This window comes from Hakea prostrata, chromosome 9 (assembly GCF_041222555.1).
Source record: "Hakea prostrata isolate BN-2017 chromosome 9, UWA_Hpros_2, whole genome shotgun sequence".
In the NCBI taxonomy this organism is placed as follows: Eukaryota; Viridiplantae; Streptophyta; class Magnoliopsida; order Proteales; family Proteaceae; genus Hakea; species Hakea prostrata.
The window spans coordinates 20104490-20110806 of record NC_142608.1 but is presented as its reverse complement, the minus strand read 5'-3'; the positions used below and the strand labels follow the sequence as shown (position 1 = coordinate 20110806).

General features: G+C 40.4%; 1 non-coding gene across 1 annotated transcript; it reads right to left on the bottom strand.

Moving 5' to 3' along the window:
- Window positions 1–5233: 5233 nt before the first annotated feature.
- LOC149004963 (small nucleolar RNA R71) lies at window positions 5234–5340 on the bottom strand. Its single transcript, XR_016169978.1, has one exon. It is a non-coding gene; the product is annotated as a small nucleolar RNA R71 (small nucleolar RNA).
- Between the last annotated feature and the right edge of the window lie 977 nt (window positions 5341–6317).

Here is a 6317-nt window from a genome sequence, read left to right as displayed (position 1 = left end):
GCTGCAGCGGCCCCCCCCCCCCCCCCCCCCCCCCCCCCCCCCCCCCCCCCCCCCCCCCCCCGGGGCCCGCGCCCCCCCCCCCCCCCCCCCCCACCCCCCCCCTCCCCCCCCCCCAACCACAACAACCTTTCTTCCTTTCCCTCCTGCCGGGGAGGTTGTGGTGGTTTTTTTTTTTTTCCCCCCCCCCCCCCCCTTTTTGGCGCCCCTCCCCCCCCCTCCTTTAGGAATATCCACTGGATTATTCCCATCAGGAGGAGGATGGAGAGCCAATTCATGCTGAGCCGCCGCAGCTGCTGCTGATCTGGTAACCATGACTTCTTGAAGCGTTTCCCACAGACGGCGACAAATGATGCGTCCAGAAAATGTTAAGCCTCCGTCTCTCTTGTTAATTGCCTGCAAAACAAGGTTAGAAGTGGCCCGACCACCAGGTCAGGAGACCACCTCCGAAGGCTAAGTCAATTGCTGAACTGATCACAAAAGGCTCTGGCTAGTTGCAGAGCATAATAATGAATATGTAATTGGGAAACAATTCAGATACCTTTAAAGTGAGTTGCTCATTTGTTTATATAGACCTTACCTCCAATTCTTGACCGTTGAGTGAAGTCTTGATCTCTTTCGGTGGCCGTCCGATCATAGGGTTTCTCCCTAGATATTTGGGGACGCAGGTAGTTACCAATCTCAGCACGATTTCCTCACCGTTCTGCTGATAGTTGCCTCCTACAAGTCAGCTTCGTCTACTGCAAAGTTTGGGAGGTTGTACCGGACTGGTAACTGAAGTGAGACGCCCTTATGCTTATTAAATTAGGTTTTGGTGTGTCCCGGCCATGGTCTAATCAGGACGAAGACTGTGAACCCGGTCCAATTGGTTCGATGAATTTTCCTCGTATCACTAGTCTTGGCTAGTTTGGCAGTTGGATATTCAGAATATATTTTTACATGTCATTCTGCAAGAAACTGTGTACATGAAACAGCCACCATGTTTGTTGACTCTCATCGTCCACATCATGTTTGTAAGTTGCATAGGTCTCTGTATGGACTAAGTAGGCTCCTTGTGCATGATTTGAAAGGCTAAGTAATTTCCTTTTGGAATACAGTTTTCAGGCTTCTAGGACCGACACTTCTCTCTTCATTTATACAGGGGTACACTACACTATTTACATCTTAATCTATGTAGATGATATCATCCTTACAAGCAACAATGAGACATTGTTATCTACTTTTCTCCAGAGTATTGAATCCACTTTTTCCATCAAAGACATGAAGTCACTGCACTTCTTCCCAGGGATGTCAATTATTTGGAATCTTGATGGTCTACATCTTACCCAGTCTCAGTACATTCTAGATCTTCTAACCAAGCAAACATGGTTGATTGAAAACCGGTTTAGACCCCTCTCTCAACCTCAAGTCAGCTCAGGAAGTTCTCAGGTGAACCACTTTCTGATTCTACTATGTATTGGAGCATTGTGGGTGCTCTCCAATATGCTACACTTACATGACCCGGCATTTAGTTTGCAGTCAACAAAGTATGCCAGTTCATGCATAGCCCGACCACTAAACATTGGTCCACTATAAAATGGATTCTTTGATATCTTAAGGGTACAAAGCAAGAGGTTGCTATTGTACAAGTATTATGATATAAGTTTATCAGCCTTTTCTGATGCCGATTGGGTTGGTTGTCCGGATGATCACAAATCTCCTGGTGACTATGCAATTTTCTTGGTCGCAAATCTAGTCTCTTGGAGCTCCAAGAAACAGGCTACAGTATCCCAGTCTAGTCCAAAATTAGAGCATAAAGCCCTAGCCAATGTTGCTGCAGAGCTAAGTTAGCTAAAATATCTCCTTAATGAATTGCGTATTTTTATATCCACTCCTCTTGTTCTATGGTGTGATCATATGAGGGCCACATACCTAACTTCTAATCATGTTTTTAACGCTCGCATGAAGCATGTGGAGATTGACTATCACTCTGTTCACGACAAGGTTGCCTAATGCCAACTTGAGGTCCGTTTTCTATTTACCAAAGACCAATTAGCTGAAATTTTCACAAAATTGCTTGCCCATCAATGGTTCAATTTTCTGCTGATTTATCTCAACGTCTCATCTATACTTTGCCACACACTTACAAAGAAACAATCCTTCATAGTCAATACCCAAGAAACCTCACCCCTAAAAAAAAGGGGAAACTTCATACTCATTTGCTTCAATGACTTCTTCACTCAATCTTTTGAACACCACTACTCTCTTCCATGATTTATTAGCAAATTTGAGAGAGAAACCCACAAGGACACAGAACATGAAACGAACTAGGCATGATAAAGTATTGAGGAGAGAGAAGCTCTGCGATTCCCTTATTAGGGTTTTCGTTTCTCGCATGGCCGAAACCTGAAACCCTAAATCATCCACTCTCTGTTCCTCTCTTGGTGTTCTTGATTACTCTGATATGTTTCATCACCATCATTATAGAATATGCTGAAGCATTTAAACCCTTTTTGGAATCCTGAGCACGAAGATCTGGATTTCGTCACATGGATCTATTTTGCACCTGTGTTCTTGAAACTTGGCTGAGATGAGGAAGATTTTCCTCCTTCACACTTACTTCGCCTGGTTCGTGATCTGACATTTTGCGTTCCAATGCGCTGGCTCGCGCCCATTTCTCCTTCTTGGTATTTGTCACCTACCTCACTTTAGTTATCCATTTATGTATCAAGGTCAGCTCGAAACCTTCTTTCTTCTAATCAAATTTCATTTGTTTTATTTGATAGTTTTTGTAAATCAATTGCATGTTTTATCTTTGATTTCTTGCACTGCGCATGCATGTTTTCTCGGAATAAACATTATTTTGGTTTTCTGCTTCTTTTCCTCTCTTGTGGAGCTCGATAAGATACCTGAGTATGGTTCATCATGACCCTATTCCATTCCTGAGTATGGTTCATCATGACCCTATTCCATTATTTCTCATTCTTCCCCTCTCCTCCAGAGACCCTGCATCTTCCACTATTGCAAACCTAACCCTGCACTTGGCAGCGATAGGCATTAAATTTTTCCTCTGAACTATGATCTTTATCTACTAATCTCTCCTTGGACATCCCCATTGTCCTCGTTCATCCATGAACTTTTCCATTCCCCTGCTATAAATTGGTGGAGATGGTTTGGCCCTCCTTATCTCTTAGAACATCTACATCTGATTATCTACACCCTTTGTATTAGTAAAATTGTGGTCAGATCCTTCGTAGATAAGGCTGTAATTTCTAACCCATCTTCATCAACCACTATTCCTAAACTTCACTCTGACTACTTGATAAGCATGCATTTACCATTATTTATTTGATTTAATTCTCCATACTTATTTAATTAAATAGAGCTAATTGAGTATTTTTGTGTATTTTTCAGGAATAAGGTGATTTTGGTTTTAGAGATAATATGGAGTAAAGTTGGCAAATATCTTAGATATTTGTGGATTTTAAATCATGGCATTCAATCTTGCTGCCCAAGAAATCATGAAAAGTGAGATCTTAGCCAAATTGGAAACAGGTGGAGGTCTAAGGAACAAAATTGGTAATAAATCTGAAAATCGGGTAAACAGACCTACCTTCAGTATTTTGGGCATATCTCTCTTTTATATGCTTGGATTGTGGTGATTCAAGATGCTATGGAACGATATTGAAAATATCTACAACTTTCTAGTTTTGAGTTTTTCAAAAATCCAAACAAATAAAGGTCAAATATACGGGTAAAGAGAGGGGATTCATTGTGTGCGGGAGACATAAAAGAGAAGCTAACCACAGAGAAGAGAAGGAAGATGGCGAATGCAGCTCTCATCTCTCATTGCTGAAGAAGAAGTCCACAACTCTCTCTCTCTCTCTCTCTCTCTCCCTATGTTTCATCTTTATTTTTCTTATGAACTTTCTGATAATGAGTAGCTAGTTCATTTTCTTTGGGATGTAGATGAACTATGCTTATTTCATTAATTTGATTGTTCTATATCTTCTAGTTGATTGTGTTTGAGTTTGGCCAAAGATGTTCTATAGCTCAGCAAACTAAGCGTGCCAAGCTTCTGCAAAGGACGATAGTCTTGCAAAGATAGGGCATATCTAGGAAGACCATCCCTAATTTATTTTGAAGTGTAGAGTTATATCGGTTAGAGAAAAGCATTGGGGATTCAAAAAATCCCGAAGATCTTCTCATATTCATAGTTAATGTTTTTGCACTAATTAGTAATTTAGTTTAAATTTAGTTTTGTTGAATTCAATCTTAGTGACTTAGCCTTTTAGTTCCCATAGTTCGACCCCGTACTTTTTGCTTGCTAAATTAGTATAGGATTTTATTTTTTATTGGTTAGCAACACGATCAAATTTTGGCGTCGTTGCCGGGGAACCAAAGCACGGTTGCTTGGATTGATTTTTGTCAATTAGGCATAAATTTTAGAGTTTTTAATTTCTGATTTTTTTTTTCTTTGATTATTTAACTAATCTCTTTTTCTTTTGTTTTGTAGGTAACTACAAGAGTAGCGATTTGATAATTAGTTTAGGTTGTTATCTTTTATTTCTTATATATAATTGTATTTAGGACTTTTCAATTGTAATGTTTGCATTAGATTGGGTTGTTTAGATTAATTTTTAAAAAATCCCCATCCCTCAGATTCCACATATGTAACTTTTGTTTGAAAGATCACGTGGATTGCGCTTCAGGTATGTCCTAAATTCTCTCTTTTGCTCTAGTTATCTTCTTCTAATTTTATTTATTTAGCTTGTTTTCTGTGTGTATGCATGGTTGTCGATCCGTAAACCCTGAGTTGACTCCACTTGACTTAGAGTTAGAAGAGACTTTGGCCAACCTTAGAAGGCAAAGAACCATGGCAAACTATGAGCCTCCAATGAGGCCCTTGAGTGAGCATTTCATTCCTACGATATATACTCTGGTTTCTTGTATTAAGTTGCCTGACATAGAGGTGGCTCACTATGAGATCAAATCTAGTGTGATTCAAATGCTACCATCTTTTTATGGACTTGCCAATGAAGAGCCATATAAGCACTTAGATGAGTTTTTAGAGTTGTCCTCCACAGTTAAAATTCAAAACCTCTCAGTTGATGCTTTAAGGTTACTTCTTTTCCCATTCTCCCTTAAAGATAAAGCTAAGCATTGGCTTCATTTTTTGGACAATGTTAAAATTTCCACTTCGGCAGAAATGCAACGGGAGTTCCTTAAAAAGTTCTTCCCCATTGGCCGTACTAATATCATTAGAAGAACGATAACAAGTTTCTCCCAACAAGAAGGAGAACAATTTCATGAGGCCTGGGAAAGACTAAAAGAATTACTTAGAAAGTGCCCCCACCATGCTTTTCCTAAATGGCAATTGGTTCAATGCTTTTATGATGGCCTTAGAGACCGACATAGGCAAATGGTTGATTCTTCTTGTGGTGGGACTTTCATGCACAAGAATGAGAATGAGACATGGGAACTTTTTGAGACCCTTAGTGAAAACTCCCAACACCATGCTTCAGCAGCTAGGACTGAGACTCCATCCATTGGGCAACCAAAGAGGAGCGGTCTCTATAAGATCAATCCTACGATTGAGATGAACACTAAGGTTGACTTGCTATCAAAGAAATTGGACCATCTCTTGTCATTAGGACAACAAACCCCATCTCCACTTCCTACAAGTTTCTCTCCACCTAATCAGATTGAAGCATGTGCTTTATGTTCTAGCTTATCCCATCATGTCAGTGATTGCTATTTGGCTACACAATACCCTAAGTTTGTTAAGGAGCATGCACATTTGGCCCAAGGAATCTCTAAAGGCAATGATTCATATTCCAATACCTACAACCCAGGATGGCGAAACTCAATGCCCAATCCCTCTAATCAAATACCTTATAGGCCACCTCTATTTAATATGCAACAAAATGCCTATAGAAATGAGCAACCATCATCTCCACAACCCTCACATAATTCATCATTTGAGGATAAGGTACTAAAAGCACTTAGTGGATTAGAGCAAAACACTCAATTGTTGCATTCCCATTCTCAGTCCATTAACAAATTGGAAACCCAACTTGGTCAACTAGCTGATACCATCAGTAGGAGAGAGGTTGGTCAGTTACCTAGTAAACTAATAGGTAACCCTAATCATCAAATTGGGTCTAGGAAAGAACAAGTCCAAGCAATCTCTATTGTAACACGTAGTGGGAAGGAATATTATGCACCTTTGCCTACTCCCAAGCCATTGCCCATTGATCTTGAGAGTCGAGAGGAGGTTGATTTGACCCATGAGACTGGCGATGATGCACACAAGCCTAGTAAAGAAACACCACCTGTGA